Source organism: Microcaecilia unicolor, chromosome 1 (assembly GCF_901765095.1).
Source record: "Microcaecilia unicolor chromosome 1, aMicUni1.1, whole genome shotgun sequence".
NCBI lineage: Eukaryota > Metazoa > Chordata > Amphibia > Gymnophiona > Siphonopidae > Microcaecilia > Microcaecilia unicolor.
The window spans coordinates 672466525-672492475 of NC_044031.1; the positions used below are offsets into that span (position 1 = coordinate 672466525).

The window sequence follows — 25951 nt, forward strand, 5'->3', positions numbered from 1 at the left end:
ATAGGTCACAGCTGATCAAACATCTCCCACCCTGATTGGGCCGCCAACAACTTGCTCCTCCCAATCAGATTAGCGACCACCAGTCCACCTCTGAATTCAAACCGTAGGGTTGCAACACCTGCAACTGAAAAATCCACCTCTGTTCCTTATAGTTTAATAATGATTCAACATTATTAAAGGCTGCCACTTGAACACGCAGGGAATTATAGGCCAAGCCTTTTTGTATACCATCCTGCAAAAAGTCAAGTATCAGCGAGACAGAAGCTCACATGGGTGTGATCACTTTAGAAACACACCAAGCCTCAAACTGGTGCCAGATCCGAGCACAGGCAACGGAAGTGGAACGCTTGCGGGCCTGCAAGCGAGTGGAGATGACCGTTTTAGAATAGCCTGTCTCTCAATTGCGCCCTCTCAATAGCCACGCCATAAGATCAAAGCGGCATGGATCCTCCATGGTCACCGGACTCTGCGTCAACAGGTTCGGTACCAGAGGCAAAGGAAGGGGAGCCTCCACCAGCATCCGCTGGAGGTCCGCATACCACGGCCGCCTGGGCCAATCCGGGGCAATGAGGATCACCACTCCTTGATGCAGCTGAATACGCAGGAGGACTCGCCCTATTAAGAGCCAAGGAGGGAACACATACAGGGGGGGCCCGAGGGCCAGGGTTGAGCCAAGGCATCCAACTCCACCGAGCAAGGATCTCTCCGTCTGCTGAAAAAAGGACAGGACTTTGGCATATGAGCTTGAGGCCATAAGATCCGCTACGGGCGTTCCCCATTTGGCACAGATCTGAAGGAACACTTCCTGCCAGTTCCCACTCTGTAGGGTCGATTTGATACCTGCTTAGAAAGTCAGCTTGCACGTTGCTCTGACCTGCTATGTGAGCTGCTGACAGAAGCTGCAGATGTAGCTCAGCCCAGTGGCATATCTGAGCGGCCTCTGCGGCCAGTGTTTGACACTGAGTGCCGCCCTGTCGATTTATGTAGGCCACTGCTGTCGTGTTGTCCAACCGAACTCTGACAGCCAGTCCCTCCAGAGTCATGTGAAAGGCCAGAAGAGCCTGGAATATTGCTCTTAGTTCCAAGCGATTGATGGACCACCCCGTTTCCTCGGGTGTCCACAGACCCTGGGCATAGCTTCCCTGGCAATGTGCTCCCCAGCCCTTCAGGCTGGCATCCGTTACCACCAGGCACCAATCGGGAAGTGCTAGCGGCATTCCTCGCTGCAGCATGCTGTCTGAGAGCCACCACTCCATACTGAGTCGGGCCGCAGGGAGCCACGTGAGTCTGCGTTGATAATCCTGGGACATAGGAGACCATCGTTGAAGCAGGGCAATCTGCAGAGGTCTCATGTGTGCTCTTGCCCATGGCACAACTTCCAAGGTGGCCGACATCGACCCCAACAGCTGGACAAAGTCCTAAGCTCGCGGGCGAGGCATCCTCAGGAGCAGTTGGACCTGATTCTGAAGCGTGCACCGCCTTTGGTCGGGTAGAAAGACAAACCCCGAGGCTGTGTCGAACCGGACCCCCAAATATTCTAGAGATTGAGAGGGGGTCAGGTGACTTTTGGGTATACTGACGACCCAGCCCAGAGATTGCAGTACTGAGACCACTCTGGCTGTTACATGACGACTCTGTTCTGCAGAGTCCGCTCTGATGAGCCAGTCGTCGAGGTACGGGTGAACCCGGATACCCTCTCGCCTGAGAAAAGCAGCTACTACCACCATTACCTTGGAAAAGGTTCCGGGAGCTGTGGCAAGGCCAAAAGGCAAGGCAGAAACTGGAAATGATTTACCAACACCGCAAACCGGAGGAACCGTTGGTGCGGGGGCCATATAGGAATCTGCAAGTAAGCTTCTTTTAGGTCCAGAGACGTGAGGAATTCTCCTGGCTGTACCGCCGCAATGACAGAGCGAAGGGTTTCCATGTGAAAATGCCGCACTGAGTGACTCGTTGACTTTCTTTAAGTCAAGAATGGGCCGAAAAGACCCGCCTTTTCGCGGCACCACAAAATAAATGGAGTAACGACCGCAGCTGTGTTCGGCGGGAGGCACAGGGATCACCGCTCCAAGGTGCAACAAGACATGTAAGGTCTCCTCTACCGCCGCCCGTTTGGCGGCAGTACTGCATCGGGACTCCACAAATAAGTCTCTCACCAGGGCACCGAATTCCAATCAGTAACCTTCTCTGATCAGGTCCAGGACCCACTGATCTGAGGTAATCTTGGTCCACTCCTCGAGAAAGAGGGAAAGGCGTCCTCCTACAGCTGTAAAGGAGGAGTGGACCGGCGTCCCATCATTGTGGAGGATGGCCTCTGGTCTTGAGCCTGCCGCTGCGGAGCGTTTGTCCGAGCGAAAGGAGTTCCTCTGCTGAAAGCGGGCACGTTGAGTAAACTCAGCAGAGCGCCCCAGGCAATACCTTCTAGCTTCACGGAAGCGAGGTCTAGAGGAGGAGGGAACCACTTGACCCTTGTAAGAAGGCCGCAGCCTATCCTCAGGTAACTGCTGGGTTTTAGCATCCCCCAGGTCTTTAACAATCTTCTCCAACTCCTCTCCAAATAACAGAAGGCCCCGAAAGGGCAACTTCACCAGCTTTTACTTATAGGCCATGTCAGCTGCCCAATGCCGTAGCCATAGAAGGCGGCGGGCGGACACCGCCACAGACATCTGTTTAGCCGAAGCTCTGACCAGATCATAGAGGGCGTCAGCTAAAAATGACAAGGCCGACTCCATGCGCGATGCAACCTCAGCAAGGGACTCCGCACCATCCACGGGCTGTTCCACTGCCTGTTGTAACCAAGAGAGACAGGCTCGAGCAGCATAAGAACTGCAAACAGACGCCCTTAAGGCTAGGCCCGAAATCTCAAAGGACCGTTTTAGCGCTGATTCCAGCCGCCAGTCCTGAATGTCCTTCAGGGCGACCCCTCCCTCTACTGGGAGGGTGGTCTTTTTTTGTCATTGCCATGACTAAGGCATCCACTTTAGGCATCCCAAAATGGGCCTAGTGCTCCTCACTCAGAGGGTAAAGATGCCCCATCGCCCTGGCCACTTTCAAGGGCCCCTCGGGGGTCAGCCCATTGAGCAGAAATAAGCTCTTGGATGGAGTCATGCAAAGGAAAGGCACGAGCAGGCTTCTTAGTACTCGCCATCCTCGGATTGCCAGAGGAGGCCTTGCCTTGAACAGGGTCATCAATAGAGAGGGCCTGTAAGGCATCAGAAATAAGTGCTGGCAGCTCATCACGGTGGAAAATCCGAACCACAGTGAGATCATCCAGATCCAGTGGCAAACCGGCTCCTTCCTCTGGCTCTTCAGACCACGAAGGCCTGCCAGATCCCTCAAAGTCCCCACAGCCCGACCACGGGGGGAAAAGGGGGAGTGCCACTCTCTGACGGGGAATTTACTCGGCTATGCTTAGCGTGCATTCAACGCTCAGGGGCATCCACGTCTGGCATCAGCCCCGGGCCATCATCAGTCGGAGGGGAACCAGGTAGCAACGCAGCGACACCTGCGGCAGAGCTCTTTTCAGCATGAAGGCTTTATGTAAAATAAGCACAAACTCGGGGGAGAAAACTCACCCTGACCTCCCGTCTCCGAATTAGGAGCCACGGGGAATGGAGCTCCTCTGGTAGCCTCAGCCCGAGGCACCCCTCTGCTCTCAGACTCCTCCGCAACTGCAGGGGTCGAGCCATGCGGTGCTTCCAAGATGGCGCCCGCTGCCAGCTCCATCAAGCGGGAAGAATCATCACTCGCCATGCCATTACTGGACCTACCGTCTAAACAGCATGTATTACAGAGCCCCGCTGCTGATCTGTGCTTGCCACAACGGGAACAGCGCTTAACTCCCTCAGCAGCCATCGCTGAAAAACGGCGGAATAAAATTCAAAATGGCGGCTGCGCCCCAAAATCACCCCGATCAGAACGCCGTCCACGGGCCCTCCTCGGAAGAGCTGAGTACCGCTCTTACCTCAAAGGACCGAGTCCATGAGCTCCGGTCACGCTGTACAGTCAAGAAAAGCCTCAGAAATAGCAGCGCTGAAAAGCGCGGGTTTTTTTAACAACGCTGTGAGGATAGTTGGAGGCAAACAGCTAGAGAAACACTCCGGAGGCAGAAGAGGGTGAGAAAGGCAGGGAAAAGGCGAACCTATATGCCTGCATCCACACAGGGGGAAGGGTAAGGCAGGGAAAGGGCGAACCTATGTGCCTTTAAAGTGGGCTCCACTTAGCCACAACACCCCTGCTACAACTGGCAAAAGCACACGAGCCACCCCAGGCAGAATCTTCAAGGAGCTGAACAAGCTGCGTCCAACCCTGCTGGGAGATAGAGAAATACTGAGAGGCAGATGGTGCTTGCCATCCTAGAAGCGCTATGGTTTTCAGTGTTCTCTATCTCCCCCTGCTGCTGATGACAAGGAAGTTGGTTTTGGGTCCAGTACTCCTAGGCCTGAATCTGTTACATAGCTTTCCGAAGTGAAACGATTACAGTAGGGAAGTAATAGACTGTGACAGATACCAAAAACAACTTTTCAAAATGATATTTATCATAGTGTTACATACTGGATCAACAGCAGAAATTTAAGAAGGCACTCTATATTGAAATATTTCAATGCCAGCCAGCTTCAACTAGGTTTTGCAAAAACAGACCAATTCTATATATATTGCTAAAGGGAAAGGGGATGGGACTTGATATACCACCTTTCAGTGGTTACAATCAAAGCGGTTTATATGTTATATACAGGTACTTATTTTGTACCTGGGGCAATGGAGGGTTAAGTGACTTGCCCAGAGTCGCAAACAGATGCAATGGAAACTGCACCCAGTTCACCAGGATCAAAGCCTTCTGCACCAACCACTAGGCTACTCCTCCACTCATTTTTGTGTGCAATTGAATGCCAAACAAGCCAATTAGCACTGATAATTGGCATTCATGTAAACTTGCCCACGCATCTCAATTTATTGGGGTTCTAGGTGTCAGGATCTGCAATTTAACACACAAATCAGGAAAGGGTGGCAATGGGAAGGATCTGGGCAGATTAGGGGCATTCCTGCGATTTTACAAAATAAAGGAGATCTGAACTTAAATTAGGCATGAGGATTTACACCAGCTTTCAGATGGTGTAAACCTTCACGCCCAAAATTGGGTGCAGATCCTGGCGCCAAATTCTATTCTATAAACGGCACCCATCTCTGAGTGCTGTTTACAGAATAGGGCATAGTAGATCCAAGATGGCGGCATAGCGTTTAATTGCACCAGACGCGCCCAGTTACCTGATCGAAGCGCTGTTGGAAGAGGCTCTGGACCCCCGCAGACGATGGGGAAAAGGAAAGGGAAGGTGCAGGAGAATCCCTCAACCCCCACCGGGACCCAACTCCACCACCAGATGACCCTGGACCAGTTTGGGTTAGCGCCTGAACCCAGGCAAGTTTCTTCTCCTGCTGTCAGAGCCGGCACGTCAGCATTGGCCAGCAGTGTCAACGGGGTTTCCTTGAGCCCCGTCCAACGTGCAGCTCCCCCCCAGCCAGGAAGAGACAGCGTGGAGTCAAGTCCGGCAGCTAAGGCTCCGAATGAAGGGAACCTGAATGTGCAGGGAGGGAACCTGCCCACGCTGGGAGAAACGGTTAGGAGCACCAGGCTGGAAGAACAACTAGCAATACAAATATTGCCAACACAGATAGTGAATACTCTGAAACAGTCTATTGATGCTCCCCTTCCAGTTTTTTCTTCGGGGACTATAGTAAAACCAGCCATAGTGACAATGGAGTCACTCTGGGATCTGACATTTAACATTCAATCTTCTTTACAAGTATTGATAACTAAAAACACTAGTGAAATTAAGGTATTGTCTGAAGCAGCCATTATCCAGGCACAGGCAACTGCTCAACAATCCTCTGAATTGAAACTTTTAGATGAGAAAATTCAAAAATTAGAATCTGTGGGGCAAGTCTCAATTAAAGAAACTTTACCATAAGCCGTTTAGAATACTTAGAAAATCAATCTAGGAGGCTTAATTTGAGGCTGACGAATATTCCTAGATCACCTTTAATTACACCTATAGAGATGGTTAAAAAATATTTGGTGGAAATACTAGGTATGGCTGGGGATTCTCGGGCGCAGTATTTACAAACTAACAAAATCTTTGCCTGGAACTTCTCAAACCCAAGTAGGAGATGCTATGAACCTCACATCTTTCTTGGAATCCTCATTAGAAGTAATTACTCAGAGAACTACTATGGTGGTTTCCTTTGCTCTGGAGATGGATCGAGATGCAGTACTGAGACTTTCCTTTCGTCATTTGGATTTTCTATTCTTGAGGTCTAAAATAAGAATTTATCCAGATTTGTCTAGAGAAACACAGTAAAGGCATAAAGCCTTTTTGGTCTTGCGCCCAAGGACTTTGGCATTAGGTGCAAATTTTGTACTTAAATTTCCTTGTATATGCCGTATATTATTTCAGTCTAAGCAATTTCAATTCTTTGACCCCAAGCAGTTAGAAGACTTTTTGCAGTCTAAAGAAGAGGTTAATGTTATTGTGTAAACATAGATGTACACTGTAAGACAGCTTGGAGTAGGCTACCTGGGTAGCATTAATCTATTCATTATTTCCTAAACACAATGTTAAGTATTATCTTTACTTTCTTGGATCTAATTTACCTAATGTATAGTGGACGAAAGTCTTGAATATATTTCAGTTATGGATAATTTTGTTATGTGGCATTTCCAATTTCTTGTATTATTGCTCTATGAGTTGTATAATATACATAATTTAATACAAATAATGAGGGAAAAAAAAGAATAGGGCATAGCGCAAAATTTTATCAGCACTGATTTTTTTGACACCTTATATAGAATTTTGGCCAAAATGCCCACGGGAATCTGCAAAAAATGTTTATCCTTTAAAACACTCAAGTCTCTTCTGAAATGTCTGCTGTTGATTCGGGTTTTGAAAGACGGCACAGCAGAGAGCCCTGCCAATTTGTTTTGGAAAATCAGCAAGGCAGAAGGGGAGGACAACAGCTGTAATTATGTTGATCTCACAACAGATGCACATGCATTGCTATCAGCCAGTTAAACCAGTAACCCAACATCCACAAGGATAACAGTTTTTCCTGAATTTCAACTGTTTATTGCAAAATAAGTATGAACAGTTTATTTACTGCATCAGAAACTGAAATCATAAGTATTTCTGCCCCAGGGCAAGAATTTTTGTATTGGATATTCCCAACTGCCGACAGGCTAACAATATTGCAGAGAGATGGGTATGGAGTGTCTGAAGAAGGTGCTGATGTATTGCAGAGGTACAGCAATGTAGGATATAAACTAAGGAAACAGAGGCATAAAGGCTGGACAACGTTTGTGGGCTTAAAAGCTGAGCAAAAGGGATTGGTGAAAAGTCTGCTTTCTTGAAGGAGAGGGCAGAGTAGTACTGAATTTTCTCAGTCAAGATGGAGAATCTGCCTTACAGGGAAGAGAGGGCAAGAAGAAGACCTGCAAGGCTAGAAGGCAAGGAAAGAAGAGAGGGCAAGAAGAAGACCTGCAAGGCTAGAAGGCAAGGAAAGGGACCAATAAGGCACCGAGCAAGCATTTGCCAAGACCTCAGGGGCCCTTTTACAAAGCGGAGGTAAGCCCAACACAGGCTTACTGCACCTGAAAGGGAAGTACTGCCAGTTTCCACTCCCGGCGCACGCCATTTCTGGTGCTACAAAAACATTTTTATTTTTGTAGCACCGGTGTGTACCCGGCGGTAATCAGGTAGTGATGCGCGCTGCCCAGTTATCGCCAGGTTAGTGCAATAGCCCATACGGTTACCTCAATGTGTGGCAGTAAGTGCTCCCACCCAAACTGGTCATGCAGCAAGTGACACTTCTTTAAAAACAACTTGTCTTTTACCCACTGCAGTAAAAAGGGGGCCTCGATGCATGTCAAAATACTTTTGCTGCAGCTTTGTAAAAGGACCCCTCAGTGACTGGACAGAGAGAGAGAGTCACATGCAGAGACTGACCTATTAGAGCACAGATTGTAAGAACAATCAGGAAAGTGACAGCAGCATTGAATACACTTTAGAACTACAAATATGAGACAAATGCAGAAAATGTGTACACAATTGTGGGGAAAGAACAGTAATGCTATGTAAACATCTGAGGTGTGCCCTTTGCTAAGTTTTCTAATGAATTTTGTTGTGTAGAACTTATTCTTAGGGCCCTGTTTACTAAGGTACATCAGCGTTTTTAGTGTGAGCTAAAAACGCTAGTGCACCTATAGCGGCTTAGTAAACAGGGTCCTTAATGTAGTATGTGTCAGAAATTCTTTTCTCTGCAAAATTAGCTTTTTTTTTTTTTTTTTTTTTTTATATAAACTTTTATTGATTGCTGTAATAGGAAACAGTCTAAACTTATTCATAATAAATACAACATTTTCAAAACTTTCAACAGCATCCCCTCTCACATCATCACACATTTTATTATTTTCTCCCATTCCTTCATACCTCCCCTACCCATCCTTCCCTGCCCTCTACACTAATCCCTCCCTTGTCCCTCCCTCCTCCCACCTCTCCTCCTACCCCTCCCACCCACCCGTCTTCCCAGGAATCCCTGATGTGATATATTTATTCATTTAACCGTTTAGTACTCTACTCCGAGCTAACGGTGTTAAGGTGTCTAAGAACGGCTGCCAACATTGAAAAAATCTGTCCCCTTTTGGAGACGCTAGATCTTGCAAGCCTTTCCGCTCCATGGCACAAAGTGTTATCATGTATGATCGCCACAACTGTATCGATGGCCCCTCCTCTTTTAGCCACAATTTAAGTATGGATTTCTTCCCCATCATCACAGCTCTCCGTAAGAAGGCTTTGTGACCTGCTTTCTTTCTTCCTCTGGTCGTATACCTCTCAAATAGCAGACCAGGGTGTCGGCTCCAAAGAATGTCCCACATTTTAGACACTTGTGTACATAATACTGACCAAAAGGTTAATACCGGCGGACAATGCCAAAACATATGTCCTAGATGTGCTCCTCACCCAGTACACCCTGGGCAATCATCGTCTGGCCGTAAGGTTGCTTTATAAGCTCTATGGGGTGAAACATACAATCTCATCAAAAATTTATACTGGGTTTCTCTAATGTCTGCAGGCTCAAATTCCTGACTACAAATCTGTAGGCAGGACTGTATATTTATTTCCCCCATACGTGACCCTAGTTCCCTTACCCATTCCTGTGCCAATTTGACATATTGTACTGGCCGTTGAGCCTCTTTAATCTGTGCATGGTAATATTTAAGGGGGACCACCCTCTGTGCCTCTAAATCATAGATTTCTGTAAGCTGACTACGTACTTCCGAAGTCAATGCTCGTTGCGGGAGAGAAGCCAGGTAATGTTTTAACTGCATGTATGCCAGAAAATCCCGACACTGGAGTCCCTGGCGGCTGTGCAGTTCCTCCTTGGTCAGCAACGTGCCATCCTCCTTCATCACCTGAAACAGGAAGAAAACACCCTGCGCTCTCCAAGTAATAAAGGTGGCAGAAGTGCTACCCACAGGGAAATCCCTGTTTCCTCCCAACGGCAAAAATGGTGTCACCTTCGAGTTTAACCGAGCCAATTTGCAGGTCCATTTCCACGCCTTTTTCATGGGCCTAAATATTGTCAATATATTTTTTCCTGGCGGCGTCCCCTGTCCCAATCCCGCATGTAACCAGTAACTGAAGTGTGTGTTCCCCAGTAACGTACACTCCATTTCAGGGAAGGAGAAATGTGATGTACCCTTAAACCAGTCTGCGATATGACGCATGCAACCTGCTACAGACATCCATTTCACACTCAACACTCCTAGTCCCCCCTTGTCTCTGGGAAGATATGTTTGTGTAAATGACACTCGGGCTCTTCGTCCATCCCACAAAAACCGTGAGAGCATCCTGTGGAGTTCTACCTCATCTTTGTGTGTCAAAAATAGGGACAACACCTGTACCACGTATGCCCATTTAGGTACTAGAATCATATTGTATAGCGCTATCCGCCCCCACAAAGAGAGGGGCAGCTTTTGCCACATCAATAGGGTTGTTTTTGTGGTGTCCCGTAATGGTTGTAAATTAAGTGAGTGTATCTGATTCAATTGGGCTGGAATGTGGATTCCCAAATATTTAATCGCTTTTGTGCCCCACTGTAGTGGAAAACGACCCACCCACTGTGTTTTTATTGCCGCTGTAGTGGGCAAGGCTACTGATTTTTGCTTATTTAATTTGAATCCCGAATAAAATCCAAATTCCTCTATTGTGTCCAATAACCCAGTTAGGGACTTTTGTGGATTTGTGAGTGTAAGCAGGACATCATCCGCAAATGCTAACACCTTAATTTCAAGCTGAGACACTAGTACTCCAGAGATCTCCTTGTTACTGCTCACCGAGCGCAGCAGGGGCTCTAAATACAGCAAAAAAAGAAGAGGTGATAGGGGGCAGCCCTGCCGTGTTCCTCTCTGTATTGGAAAAGCTGTGGAGATCATGTTATTTACTGTGACACGCGCAGTAGGTAATGTATACAGAGTCGAAATTGCATTTAAGTACCATCCCTCCAATCCCACATATTTCAATACCTCAAAAAGATAGTCCCAGCGGACCTTGTCGAACGCTTTCTCCGCATCAAGACTCACTAATAGAAGTGGGTCCTTTCGGTCTAGGCTTTGCGCTAGCGCCAACAAAGCCCGCCGGACATTTAGCCCCGGGTGCCTCCCCTGCACAAAGCCGACTTGATGGTCTCCTATCAGCAGTGGCAAATGCTTTGCTAGCCTATCCGCCAGCAACCTAGCCAGTATCTTGAGGTCTATGTTCAATAAAGAAATTGGTCTGTATGCTTCTAAAGTTTCTGGGGATTTACCAGGTTTAGGTATCAAAGTTATTAGAGCTTCATTCACTCCAGGGGGCCAGGCTCCACGCTCTACTATGTCTTCGAAATGTAATGTAAGGGACCCACACACCCTGTGTTCCAGAAGTTTATAATATTCCGTAGAAAATCCATCTAGTCCCGGGCTCGTGCCCCCTTTAAGAGACTTAATTACCTGTTGTACTTCCTGAGCTCGCAAGGGGGCATTAAGCTGATTTCTAATTTCCTGGGGGAGACGTGGCAGCCCAGAATCTGCGAGATAGTCCCCGGGCTCCGGTCCTACTGTGTCGCCATCTGCTTTATATATCTCTGTAAAATAATCTCTAAAGAGATGTAAGATTTCAGTTGGTCTGTGTTTCTGTGTGCCATCTGGAGCATTTAACGTGTGAATCAATTTTTTAGCTGTCCATGCTTTCGCCATTTTTGCTAACAGCTTCCCATTTCTATTACCAAATTTAAAGTAATGAAAGCGCTTGTTAAATAATAATTTCTTTGTCCGTTCATGGATCAGCGCATTAAGGCTTACCAAATTTGCCCTCATTTGCTCGTATGTCGTATTGTTTGGGTGTTGCTGGTGTCGTCGCTTAGACTGCATATATTGCCGCTCTAATAGAATAATGCCCTGTGATATTCTCCTATTCCGGGCCGCCACATAACTGATAATCTCCCCCTCATCACTGCCTTGGATGTCTCCCAAAACAGTTCGGGTGTATCTTGATGTAATGTATTAGCCTCTACATAATTATCCCATTTCTGTTCTAGATAAGATTTGAATTCTGTGTCTCCCGCCAAATATGCCGGGAATCTCCATCGCCTATTTTGTTCCACAGGCGGCCCCATCTCTACTTCCACCCAAATCAGCGTGTGATCCGATACCTCCATCGGTCCCACCTCCGCAGAATGCACTGTCGGGAACAGGCGGTCCGACAGAAGAATATAATCAATTCTAGACCAGGTTCGATGGACTTTTGAAAGATGAGTATAATCTCTTTGAGTGGGATGCAACAGCCGCCAGGGGTCAACCAGCTCCAAAGTTGAACACAAATAATCCAAGCCTCTTCCCTTGCCCATTGCCCCCCAGGCCTTAGACGATGACCGGTCAAGGTCCGGGTTTAAAACTTGATTAAAGTCTCCCAACAATATCCATGGGGCTGTGTCATATTTTAATCCTAATTTTACCAGTGTTGGGAAGAAACCAGGGTCACGCATGTTAGGTCCATAGACACCACAAAGATAATATTTCTGGCTCATGTAATTTAGGTGTAGCAAAATAAATCTACCCTCTTTATCTCTTTCCACTACCTGTGCCTCACAGGGGAGACCTCTCTTTATGAGAATTGCCACTCCCCCTTTACGGCCTACCGCAGATGAGTAATAACATTCTCCCACCCATTGTTGTTTCAGTTTCTGGTGTTCTTCATCAGTCAGCTTGGTCTCCTGGAGACATGCAATGGAGGCTTGGTGACGTTTTAAACATGTCAATATCTTGGTCCGCTTCGCCGGGGAACTTATTCCCGAAACATTCCAAGAGATCAAACGTATAGGGGGAACTCTAGCCATTCACCTTTTGCACATATTTCAAGTACAATAAACTTAGTCATTAATCCACGCCCCAGGTCTCCCAGCCATGACCCGGCGCTTCTCACCATTAAAATAGCTCGTTTATCCATATCATATCTTCTACATATCATTTTCCTTTTCCTCCCTGGGTAAGACTGTTTTGCAAAATTAGCTTTAACACTTGCAGGGCCGTGGAGAGACTAGGCCGGGCTCGGGGCAAGGCCGCCCCCCACCCGCCGCTGCAGTCCGCGGTCTCACCTGCCTGCCTCCACGGTTCCGGGCCCCCTTCATTCAAAGCGGCAATCGCAGACCGCGTCTCTTCTGGCCTTCCCTCCCTGTGTCCCACCCTCGCGGAAACCGGAAGTTACATCAGACGAGGGCGGGACAAAGGGAGGGAAGGCCAGAAGAGACGCGGTCTACGATTGCCGCTTTGAATGAAGGGGGCCCGGAGCCGTGGAGGCAGGCAGGTGAGACCGGGGACTGCAGCGCCAGCGGCCTGACCCCGGCGCCGGGCCCCCTTGGAGGCCCGGGCCCAGAGAATTTTGCCCCCCCCCCCCCCCTCGGCGGCCCTGAACACTTGATTTACTATATAAAAAAACAGTAAACAATCATTATCACAGTTAGGTTTAATTCAGCACTACTAAAGTAAAATCATAAACCTGGCTTTACTACTATTATTGAGTATGAGTATGTCACAGCAATGCCACTATCTATCTATTGTAATGAAATGTATTTCAAAACACCACTACTGCACGTTTCTTTCCATACTGCTCTTCCATGGTCTTTAGAACTTATATGAACCTCATAATAATCACCACCCAATACTGTATAAGTACATAAGTGTTGCCATACTGGGACAGACTGAAGGTCCATCAAAACCAGCATCCTGTTTCAAACAGTGGCCAATCCGGGATAATCAGTGGTAATTAATTTATCCAATAAAATCCTAATCAGCAGAAGAAGAAAGAATCTTATCCAGAGGTCTCACCTTTGTTCCCACTCTATTATTCGACAATTTTCAGTTCCATATAGATGCTGAGAAATTTATCAGGAAACTACAATTACGTATGTTTTTCGGCCAAGAACCAACTTACCAAGATAGAACTGTGATTAAACCTAAATCTATCTGGAAGCCAGCGGGCCAAAATAGATCCAATTCTCAGCACGTTTAAAAACATGATAATAAGAGATGTAGAATATATGAAGGACAAAAGCAAAACATAATAGAAAGGTTCAACGCAATCTAACCAGAAGAGAATTTACTTCATTGCAAAAACTAAAAAAAGACAACAGCATCATTATAAAAAAAAAGGCCGACAAAGGCAGTGCTGTTGTCATGTTAAATAGAGTGAATTATATCATGGAAGGTTTCCGGCAACTAGAAGACAAGAATGCATACAGAAAACTAGTGCTAGATCTCACTAAACGTCTTCAATCACAGAGTCGGAGAATTACCACAAGGGGTTTACATGAAGGCTACATCACTGTAAGAGATAAAAAAGTTTTGCATCGTTTCGACCCAGTAGTACCGGTAATGTATTTTCTTCCGAAGGTACACAAAAATGCACGTAAACCACCGGGCAGACCAATCCTTTCAGCAAGACAATCGGTTCTGGAACCTTTATCTATGTTTGTGGATACTTTCTTAAAACAAGAAGTTCAATAAAGTCCATCATACATAAAAAGACACAACTCACTTTCTAAAAAAAATAGCGGGAACAGACTGGGAACACAAAGATTTTCTACTGGTAACCCTGGACGTGAATTCACTCTATACGTCCATTCCTCAGAACGAAGCACTAAGAGTGGAGGTGCTTGATTCCAGAGATCGACCACAAATGATACCTACTGACTTCCTCATGGCATTAACCAAAATAGCCATCAAAAAAATTACTTCTTGCTCAATGGAGTGCTCTATTTACAGACCAGCGGTGTTGCAATGGGTGCAGCATTTGCACCCTCCATCGCAAATCTGTACATGACATCCTTCGAAAATGAATGGATTGAAGCCTTCCCATTTGTATGTAAAATAAGCAAGTGGTGGGGATTTATAGACGATGTATTCATGCTATGGAGGGGCACAGCGAATGAGCTGATTGATGCAGTTTCATAAATGCCTTAATAGCTGCAACAATCACATACAGTTCACAATACAATACTCAGCGTTTTCAATTCATTTTTTGGATGTTGATCTCATGGTACAAAATAGAGAAGTTTCAACTAGAGTATATGAAAATTCCACAGACAGAAACACATTTTTACATCACGAAAGCTATCACCCCACACAGTTAAACAGTTTGCCAATTTCACAGATGTTAAGAATTTGTCTTATATGTTCTGAAAGGCACATGTACAAAAGACAAGCTAAAGATTTAATCACAAGATTGTCAGAGAGGGATTATCCCAAACATACATTAAAAAGGCATACAAGAGAGGCATAAAGAAACTCCAGACCGCCCAAAACACAGCAGCCAGGTTGATATTCGGTAAAACACGATTCGAAAGTGCCAAACCCCTCAGAGAAAAACTACATTGGCTCCCAATCAAAGGTATCACCTTCAAAATCTGCACCCTGGTCCACAAAATTATCTACGGCGAAGTCCCAGGCTACATGACAGACCTCATAGATCTACCAACCAGAAACAGATCATCACAAACATACCTAAACCTCCACTACCCAAACTGCAAAGGACTCAAATACAAAGTAGCCTATGCATCCAGTTTCTCCTATATAAGCACACAACTATGGAACGCACTGCCAAAAGCCGTGAAAACAATATACGACCATTTACATTTCAGGAAATCACTAAAAACCAACCTGTTCAAAAAGGCATACCCTACTGACCCAACATAAATGCCTAAACTCTGCAACACAGCAAAAGCAAAGATCATATTGGGCACTATATAACCTTCCTCTCTTGAATCCCCATAGTACCTGAAACGCATGTACTTTATTCTACCACAACATCACCTTGTATATGTCTCCCTACTGGACTTGGTGAACACCTTCCCTGTCGTTGTAGCAAAAAAGAAAAATTCAGCGACATATGCACCATGGTAATGAAATATAATGCATCAAGTCCAGAGATCACCAAAATATTGAAGAAACGGTGGGAGATCATGCAAATTAATCCTCTGTTTCAAAAAGCTAAATTGAGGATATCATTTGCAAGAGACAAAAATTTAAAAGAAGAATTATGCCCAGCAGGGTTACCAACATCAAACTGGTGCCAATAAAAAGCTCCAGGGGCACTTTAACTGCGGCATGTGCCAGATCTGTAAAATCACTATACAGACAAAAAGTCTTTAAAGACATCCGGAACAACCATGAATACCCTCTATTTCACTGCACCAATTGCAGAACAGAGTACGTTGTGTATGTCAGCCAATGCCCTTGTTACAACTTTACGTGGGCATGACAACTAGACCATTTAAAACCACAATGCTTGAGCACAAATCTAATATCAGCAGAAAAAATGGCGATAATACACTGAAACCTTCTGTTCAGTGTGCTGCTGTGGCTAGGAAAGCGAATAGACTGTTGGGTTGTGTTCAATTCTGGTCACCGCATCTCAAGAAAGATATAGTAGAATTGGAAAAGGTACAGCGAAGGGTGACTAAAATGATAGCGGAGATGGGACGACTTCCCTATGAAGAAAGACTAAGGAGGCTAGGGCTTTTCAGCTTGGAGAAGAGACGGCTGAGGGGAGACATGATAGAGGTATATAAAATAATGAGTGGAGTGGAACAGGTGGATGTGAAGCGTCTGTTCACGCTTTCCAAAAATACTAGGACTAGGGGGCATGCGATGAAACTACAGTGTAGTAAATTTAAAACAAATCGGAGAAAATGTTTCTTCACTCAACGCATAATTAAACTCTGGAATTCGTTGTCGGCGAACGTGGTGAAGGCGGTTAGCTTAGCAGAGTTTAAAAAGGGGTTAGACGGTTTCCTAAAGGACAAGTTCATAAACCACTACTAAATGGACTTGGGAAAAATCCACAATTCCAGGAATAACATGTATAGAATGTTTGTACGTTTGGGAAGCTTGCCAAGTGCCCTTGGCCTGGATTGGCCGCTGTCGTGGACAGGATGCTGGGCTCGATGGACCCTTGGTCTTTTCCCAGTGTGGCATTACTTATGTACTTATGTAACCATTAGTAGAGCACTGCACTAATATGAATTATTCTTTTGAAGACCTTAGATGCTGCATTCTAGATAAGGTAGAGGGCAACCAGTGAGGAGGCAATAAAACACTGTTATTACAACGTAGGGAGGCAAAATGGACCTTTAAATTGAATACATTAGAACCTGAGGGTTTAAACAGCAAAATAGATTGGCACATATTCTACTAGCAGACATCATACAGGCATATCTCTTTAAGATCAGCTGTTCAGAGCAGCCTATTTAAGGGGAGAAGGCGGTGTGTGACGCGCTGGTGCCTTTTTGTTTGAAATACAATTACTGAAAGTAAGTGAACCAACGTAAGAGAGAGAAAGCTTAGGTAAAGAAATGTTTTGTGATCAAATTGATTTTGTTCTTTACAGACTTCTATAAGCCATAGACAACGCACGTTCCTGAAGAAGCCACATGGGTGAAACTGCGGCCCTATCGGACTTTACGCTAAGTGCGACAGTCGTTTTCTGTCCTGGCGCTATTGCACAGAGTGTTATCCAAATTTATGATGCACACATAGATGGTTTGAGAGACATTTTGAGTCTAACACGTTGAAAAGCAAAAGCAAACACAAGGAGTTTTCCCCAGTGATAGAAACTTAACGGCATACAAGTCCTGCCATCGTAAACCTAGGATTTATGTAAATCCAATAGGTTTCTGAGGGTTTTCTCCTTGCAAAAGTAAAATACTACAACAGTCTTGATGGGCTCATGATTGACTAGTGTTCACAAGTGCTTGTATAGATGAACCTCACTATCTATCCTTCTCCATTGAGCATACAGACCATTTAACCCTACTCTCTGTTTTCTATCTTTTAACCAGTTTTTAATCCACAATAGGACACTACCTCCTATCCCATGACTCTACAATTTCCTCTGGAGTCTTTCATTAGGTACTTTGGCAAATGCCTTCTGAAAATCCAGATACACAATATCAACCGGCTCACCTTTATCCACATGCTTGTTCACCCCTTCAAAGAAATACAATAGATTGGTGAGGCAAGATTTCCCTTCACTAAATCCATGCTGGCTTTGTCTTATTAATCCATGCTTTTGAATATGCTCTGCAATTTTGTTCTTTATAATAGTCTCTACCATTTTGCCCGGCACCAACGTCAGGCTCACCACTCTATAATTTCTCGGATCTCCTCTGGAACCTTTTTTAAATATCGGTGTTACACTGGCCACCCTCCAATCTTCCAATACCACAATCGATTTTAAAGAATCTTATTGTTACTTTGATGAAACCGCCATATGAATAAAAAATGCCCATATGAGTATGTTTTCTATTTCGGTATTAGTCATTGATTTAGCCCAGAATACCTGCAAAACAAAATAAATAAACATTCACATTGGATTTATGAGTAGAGACTAAGGGGAGTAGTTAAGTTGTAGTGAAAGTCAGGTTTCTATAGCACCTTAATTTACAAATTAGTCACTCCCACCATACAAGAATAATGCTGCTTGTGATCAATCTAAAAAGCAAAGTTATTTCACTGCCCGGGGTGCATTGGGCTGCAAAGTCATGACCTAAAGCACCTGAGCACTTCTTAAGCGGCTAAAGCTCATAATCAGGAGCAGCCCCCTCTCCTGTCAATGGCATCTCCTACCTGCAAGCCTCCCCAAATGACTTCACCCTGGCTCAGAAGATTCCCAGCACATGCTCCTTAGATACATTCTCCTCCACCCCAAAGCCCTCCCAGTACAATCCCTCCACCCCAGAACCCTCCCAAGAATATCCCTGCCTCCTTCCATTACATTCCCCTCCACCCCAAAGCATCCTTTACATCCCCCGATCCACAAAGCCCCCCCCCCCCAGTACACCCCTTTCACCCTAAAGCAACCCTGCACCCTCCCTTTGCCCCTCTCCCCCAGACCTACTCTTTTTAATCCCTGGTGTCTAGTGGGTGCAGGGCAGGAGCAATCCCCACACACTCTCCTGCCTCTAACGGTACTAGGCTCAAACAGCGCTAGTGTCTGGAAATAGCTCCTGCCCTGAACCGACAAAACAGCTGTGTTAAAGAAAGGTAGTCCCCGGTGGCCAATAGGAGGGTAGGGGAGGTACTTTTGGGCAGGAGGGATATCATGGGGTGTGGGGAGAAGGTGGAGGGGATGGCCCTTGATTAACAGCACTGACCCCCCCTCAAATTACAGAATTAAGAAAATCAATTTCTTTTAGCATCACAAGCATAACTCCTCCCCTTCCAGGCCCTCCAAAACGCCTCTTTTTTCCCCTGATTTAACAGAAAGAAAAACCAATTCAGTAACCAAGGACAAGAAGTTAAAGGTAAAAGGCTGAAATAAATTTAAAGAAAAAAAAACACTAACTGTCTTGTTCCTTCACACAACCAGATCTCACTATTTTAAATTTATATGCACTCTTTTAAATGCATTATTATTTTCTGGATTTGATGTGTCCACGCTAGCTGCAGATGGCAATGCATCACTTGTAAGGGGAAGAAGCAAGGATGGGCAATTGGGCACCTGTGCCAGAGAAGCAAGAGGAAGAGAAAAGCTGAACAGATCGACAAGGCATGCTGCACGGCAACATACGTGTGCGAGCCCAAACCAGACCCTCCTTACTACACTCCACAGTTACTAATGACGGGCCGCAGAAGCCCAGTTACTTGCGAATACCGGCATTTACACTCAGGCCTCGAACCAACCCCGATAACCACACAGACATACCTGCCCAGCAGGGGTCGGTTCCCTTTGCGGTGGCGGCCGCACCGCCCACCTCCCGTTCTCGCCCAGAGCAGCGCTGGATAACGCGTGTCCCCTCACAGACGCCGAAGGAACGCACTCACGCAATCGCAGGGTCTGAACGCCCGTAACCATGTATCCATTACACTAACCCCGACTGCGCGCCCAACACCGCCGCAGCCTCAGATTTAGACAACTGTATGAATCCATCCCGTACTCTCACCGTAACCTAGGTAACCTACCTCTCTCGCCGCTTAATGGCTTAGGGAAGGAACAGAGAGCCCATCGGCCAATCAGAAGAGAATTCAGTATCCTATTATAAAGCTAAGAGCCAATTGAAGTAGAGAAATTTGTAGCGCCGCTCTTTGCGCGTTCATTAGTGAGATCTAGGATGCTAAAAAAGGCTGGAAATTTATTTCTTTTCTAGAATGTTGTGGAAAATAAAAGGCGATAAAGTATGCGAGACTAACCATACTTAAAACCGGGAAACTTTGTTTTAAAATTAATATGGATAGGTTTTCGTTACGGTCAGGATAATCTAAGATGGTGGGAAAGCGGGAGCCTGTCTTAAAGGTAACCGACTATTCAAATTTTACCCTATTCTGTTTGTTGTACTTACTTAAGTAGGTACCTTGAGAGCAGTAATGCAAAATTCTCAAGTCTTCCATCTTGGCTACTGACCATTGGTGGCTGGTGGGTCAACAATTAGGTGTTTCCATTTCTGGGCACTTGGATCCATTTGCCCTTCCATTGCCACCAGTTCCATTTTAAAACTACCACCTTCTATCCATTACCTTGTAGTTATTCTCCCTTTTTGACTCTTTGGTTTCACCTATCCTCTTTTCTTAGTCCTCTCTGTCAGCAATCATTGTCTAGGGTGGTCCCGGGGTTCAGTTCACAGAGGCAGTGGGTTCCCAAAGAATATGCAATCCACACGGATTTGGATATATAAAGTATATTATATTTGCATATATGTATTGGCTCACAGCACTTAGTACAGGTAACTGGTACAGGGCTGTATCTGTGTGTGTTTAGGGAGAGAAAGAAAGGATAGGGTGTTTGTTCAGAGGAAGGGAGAAGCCTTGGGGTTGTGCTGCAAGAGGTATATATGTGTGCAGAGGGAAAGGACGAGAGAGAAGCTGCCAGCCACCAGAGCTCTGTGTTCTGGTGGCTAAAGATGGAGGTGTGCAGAGCAGGGGCGTATCTGCGTGGGGCCTCAGGGGCCTGGGCCCCCGCAGATTTCGCCCTGGACCCCCCTACCGCTGCCAACCCTCCCCCTCCGTTGCTCGCCTACCTTCGCTGGCGGGGGACCCCAACCCCCGCCAGCCGAGGTCCGCGTCCTCCTGCCGCTGCCGGCTGCCTTTGGTCCTTTAATTCTTCCATTGAAGCTGGCGCCGACGAAAGTTTCTTTTGAGTCTGACGTCGCTGCACGTTGTACGTGCAGGACGTCAGACTCAGAAATTGTTTCTGAGTCTGACGTCCTGCACGTACAACGTGCAACGTGCAGCGACGTCAGATTCAAAAGAAACTTTTTCGTCGGCGCCAGCTTCAATGGAAGAATGAAAGGACCAAAGGCAGCCGGCAGCGGCAGGAGGACGCGGACCTCGGCTGGCGGGGGTTGGGGTCCCCCGCCAGCGAAGGTAGGCGAGCAACGGAGGGGGAGGGTTAGCAATGGCAGCGGCTGGGGGGAGGGGGATCGGCAATGGCGGCGGCGGGGGGGGGGCGGCTATAATGTGCCCCCCCTCTCTGGCCCTGGCCCCCCCTACCGCCGCAGTTCAGATACGCCCCTGGTGCAGAGAAAGAAGAAGAAGAAACAAAGGCAGCCCAGCAGAGTCCCGTGCCCTGCGGGCTCAGAGACCGAGAGAGAGAGAGAGAGAGATAGTGCCCTGGACACAGAGAAGTGCCCTGCACAGAGAGAGTTAGCAGTAGACCCCAAGCAGAGCTCTGTGCTCTGTTGCACAGAGAAAGACAGCGCCCCAAGTAGTGCCCTGAGCTCTGCTTTATACCTAATAAGAACTGAGAGGGAACAGGAGCAGAAAGAGATCAAATAACTTCTCTCCTTCCCAGTTATTTCCTTTACAGAACTCCAGATACTTTCTGAAGTCAGGAAAGGTGACAACTTTCACAGGTTGTCCTGTTTGAAGTTACTAGTCATGGAGCCTCACTGTCTGGCTTTGGTTGCTCTGAAGCCCTGCTCCCAGATGGAACAAAAGGTATGTTAATCAAGAGTAATTGAGAAACCAAAGGGCTATCAGGCCTCTGACCACCGTTTGGTGCCATCCTCAGTGCTTCCTGAGGAAGGGGGTGGTTCTCAGAGGTCAGAAGCTGGTTTCATATTAATATAAGTATGTCCAGCAATAATTTTCACTTCCAGCACTCCTGACACTCTGCATCTTGGATGCTCTGTAATTCTTAAATGTAGACTTCTGATAGTTTTTTTTTCCTATATATAATTTTCGACAGTCACATAGTAGAACATAAACCAGAAAGGTGGATTGGCAGTTGGTATTATATTTTTTATTTCTTCCTCTTTTCATTAACCTCATGTTCCTCTTCTGCATCTCTCTCCGTCTCCTGCACCTTTCTTTACACTTTACCTTTCATTCTGGTTGGTCCTTTACTCTCTCACCTGGCCAAAATTGTCATGCATTCTTTGTCCCTGTCTCCATAATTCATACGGAATAAGTTAGTCCTGACCAAGAACTTAGAAGGGTGCTACCAAATCACCAGCGAAGCAGATTCTCCAGTAGCAATTTGACTAAGGCTAGAAGAATACAGACTTGCTGGTGGGAAGGAATGATTAGATAAAAGAGGGGCAGAATTTTGATTGAATACAAAAGATAAAAGCCAGCTGAAACCAAAGTGTCTGACATAATATCATGATAGGAATTCCAAATTTGCTCACTTTCACAGAACCTAACACTGGCGCTAAAGGCGATTAGCACTGGAATAGTACTGGTACCAGTGCAGGGAACAGCAAGGGCCTGAAGATCAGGGTAAGCAGCATGTAAATGGAGTGAAACTAATGCAAATGAGGTCACTAGCTATTTCCAACCAAAAGAAACAGTGCACCAAAATGCACTGCGTTAACCCACAAAATCTACCCCAGCTCCGAAGTGGCATTGGCCGATAAATGTAACTGCAGCCCCGCCTCGACATGGTGCTGGAGCCCTGTGTATGTAAAAAGAGTGTGGTTGAGATCAGCACATGCAACATGGCTTGCATACTGCAGTAGCTGGGTGGCCTGAGGTGGGGGGAAGGTGTGGTGAGGCGTGGCCTATACCCATGGGGCCAAGATGCATCAGATGACATGACAGGGAACCCTGGAAGCTGCTCTGACACAGCACACACAGGACATGTTGGCAGACCACACACACTCATTGCTGACCAGCATGTTTGCATTGTGAGATGCAACGAGGGTTTGCTGACCAGTTTTTGTTGTTTTTAATGGGGGGGGGGGGCGGTGGGAAGGGTGTTTAGCACATAACGTTTATGTGAGGGAGGCCATGACATCCAGTAAAAGTAGCGCCTCAGGCAGGTCTACCAGGACACACTATCCACCCACCCCAGAAAGGGGGAGAGAAAAGTGAAGCATGTCATCTCATTCATCTCGGAGGGGGTGGTGGTCGTTGGAAGTTGCAGCCACAGTCATGGGAGGGCACCTGCAACCTGCGTCCTTGATCTGGGACAGATATGTTATTACTTAGTAGTTGGCTATTAGCCACATGGAAATTGATATTGTACAGGACATTTGCATTATTCAATAAATATATTTACAAATCAGTACAGGTGTCCTGTTTTGAATACTTACGGTGAGCCCTGAGGTGCCGTTGCACTGCCCTGATGAGATCAGGGCTCTCCCGCCTCACATGGCGGAACCTCCTCCTCAGGGACTCGAGGTCCCGGCGAACCCCGAAGTGTCTGTAAGATATAAGTTTGTAGAGCAGGAGTCAAGGGATGGTCCTTGCCCTCTGCACACACATTCATTTGTCATTCAAATAGCAGAGAGGGTCAACACTGTTGCAGGGGGGGGGGACCACTTCCATTGGTACAGATTCATAGGAGCCACCTTTTTTAAATTATTGGGGGTGCTAACCCCAGTGGGGATCACCCCTCCCTGGACACATACAAGGAATTTATTCAATATTGGGGGTGCTCAAGCACCCACAGCAGCCACTGAGTTGGCTCCTATGCAGATGGTGCCATAGAGGTGGCCATGAGGCCAGAGAGTCCCATTTGTATGCATTATAAGTTATGCTTGTTAAACTACTTTATATGTGTTATCATTACCATGTTATCAAGTATGCTATACATTTAATTGGTATAATATTTCCACTATTCGAGAGAGGAAGTGACGTTACCATCTAAAATGGAAGCTTAAACAAGAGGCTCAGTTGGGGCTATGTGGTATCCAGCGATTCCCCAGGCACTGACAGGCTATTAGGTGTGGATTGAAGGGTGAGAAGGTGTGAGATTGTGCAGCTGAGGATAAATGAGCTGTGAAGAAGGGACAGAGAGCGGAGAGAGCAGCAGATGAAAGTTCCTTCTCTCCTACCTGGTGGGGGTCGGACAGGCTGCGCTTGAGGAGAAGGCGGGAAGCAGCGTGAGCTAACACTGAGCCAGGACATCTGTGTTACGAGGGATTCCTGGGCTGCTGAGAGACAGGGGGCTCCTGTGAAGATTTCAGCACATTTGGAGAATATTGTGGAGGACACAGAGAGCTGCAGCTGCCTGTCCGGAGCCCAGTACAGTGTTTGCCCAGGAGTCTCTTATGTGAAGGGCTTTATTCCTCGCTATCTCAGAAGCCCTGTGATCTGTGAGCTTCCTACATTGTGAACTATGTCTCCCTTCTTTGCTATGAAGTGACTGTGTGGAGGAGGGTTGACTGACAGGGTCTTTTGCACCGGGCTGTAACAGGCAGACTTGGAGAATAACATTTCCACTATTCATGATGTGTTGTAAGCCACATAGAGCCTGCAAAGAGGGGTGGGAAAATGTGGGGTACAAATGCAAGAAATAATTAAATAATGAAATACATTATTGTAGGGATGTGGGAATGGTCGTCCTTTCAAGTACATACATTTTATTAGTGATTGTGCATGTACCCATATTACTCATTATCCTTGTATGCACACTCCAGTTACTGGTTACATTGATGACGGAGCTGTTATATGTGTAGTTACAGGAGGGGGGGTGTGGGCCAGACACTTTCAAGCCTGTCCCTGATGCGGGACCAGGCTCTCATGGCCTGGATCCTGGGGGGCAGGTGGTGGTGAGTAATGAAGAGCCTGTGCCGCTGCTTAAGGCACAGCCGCACCAGCAGCAGGCTCTCCGCATGGCTGACGTTTGGCTCACGTCGGTGCGCCATTTTTTCAGTGAGAATAGATGTTGGAAAACAAGTGCTTTATATGGACGCCCTTGCATGACGGACGTCGTTTCGTGCACAGCTCCATATATGGATTACCATCCCATGTATGGCCCTATCAGCACGTGGACATCGTCATAATCATAGACGTCCCTGACGTGCATGACTGGTTGTTATGCGTGCGGGCCCTTCATGCGTCCGGAACTTGCCTTCAATAGATGAGTATGAAGCACCCAACCCTTTTCACATACACACAATATGCATATAGCTGCATGTTCAGTAGGTACAGTGCATGCAGTTCCGGACATCCAGATAGGGCACATATGACGAATATTCGGTGGAGCAGCATGATCTTCCTGTATTTGACGCGTATGAACGTCCCTCATATTTCCCGTACCTGGATGTCCAGAACAGCATGCACTGTACTTGCGGTACAACTATGTACATTCTTTTACACACTTTCTGATTTGGTCGTTTTCAGCTGCGATAATCAAACGTGTTAGGGCGCCCTATTTAGTAACGTTTATGCACTCCTCGTTTGGTCGTTTTGCAACAGGGATAATCGATTATCGAAAAACGCCCATACTATTTTTCGATTATACATGCCTGATTTTGGACGTTTTCGTAAGGACGTCCTAATGCGTACTTGGACGACCTTTCGATTATGCCCCTCTTTGCAATTTATATTTAAAAAAGAAAATAAAAGTACACTTACTCTGATCAGCAATGAGTGTTGCTCAAACATGTTCAGAAAAACACTGTGTATTCGCGCAGGGTCTTTAAAAGGAGAAAGTGCGCCAGAATGCTGATGTGTCTCAACGTGTGCATATTAAATATTTAAAACTAAAACTAGATGTAGTCATGGAAGCAAAACCAAAAAAAAATAAAGGCAATAGGAAAAATATCTTTGTTACGTATAAATATGGAAAGCATCTATGGAAATATGCGAAGGTGCGCCCTCCAAACAGAACATGTTAAAAATATGTGTAACATCAGATGCTCTGTTGTGTATTAGAACCATTTAGGCATAGTGTTAATATAATATTCTTCTAGTGTATAAATAAGGCACGTATGATCTGTGTGCATAAAAGTATGTCTCTGATTTAGTTTTGGTTGTTGCATTTATATATCAGAGGAATCTAAAACATGAAAATAAATCACTTGAATGATAGAGAAACTGAAAACGTATAAAAGTATATTGTATATTTGCTAACTCCCCTGTTTACAAAGCCGTGCTAGCAGCTGCCAATATGCTTTGTGAACGGGAGGGTCAGTGTATTAAAAA

General features: G+C 46.2%; 1 protein-coding gene across 1 annotated transcript in view; it reads right to left on the minus strand.

Annotated features, from left to right (window-relative positions):
• Positions 1-19472, minus strand: part of TMEM266 (transmembrane protein 266) — a 252753-nt gene extending 233281 nt beyond the window's left edge. Inside the window, exon 1 of the mRNA XM_030187354.1 lies at positions 19287-19472. The gene's annotated coding sequence lies outside the window, so the exon portion shown is untranslated. The remainder of the gene's footprint in view (positions 1-19286) is intronic.
• Positions 19473-25951: the final 6479 nt, after the last annotated feature.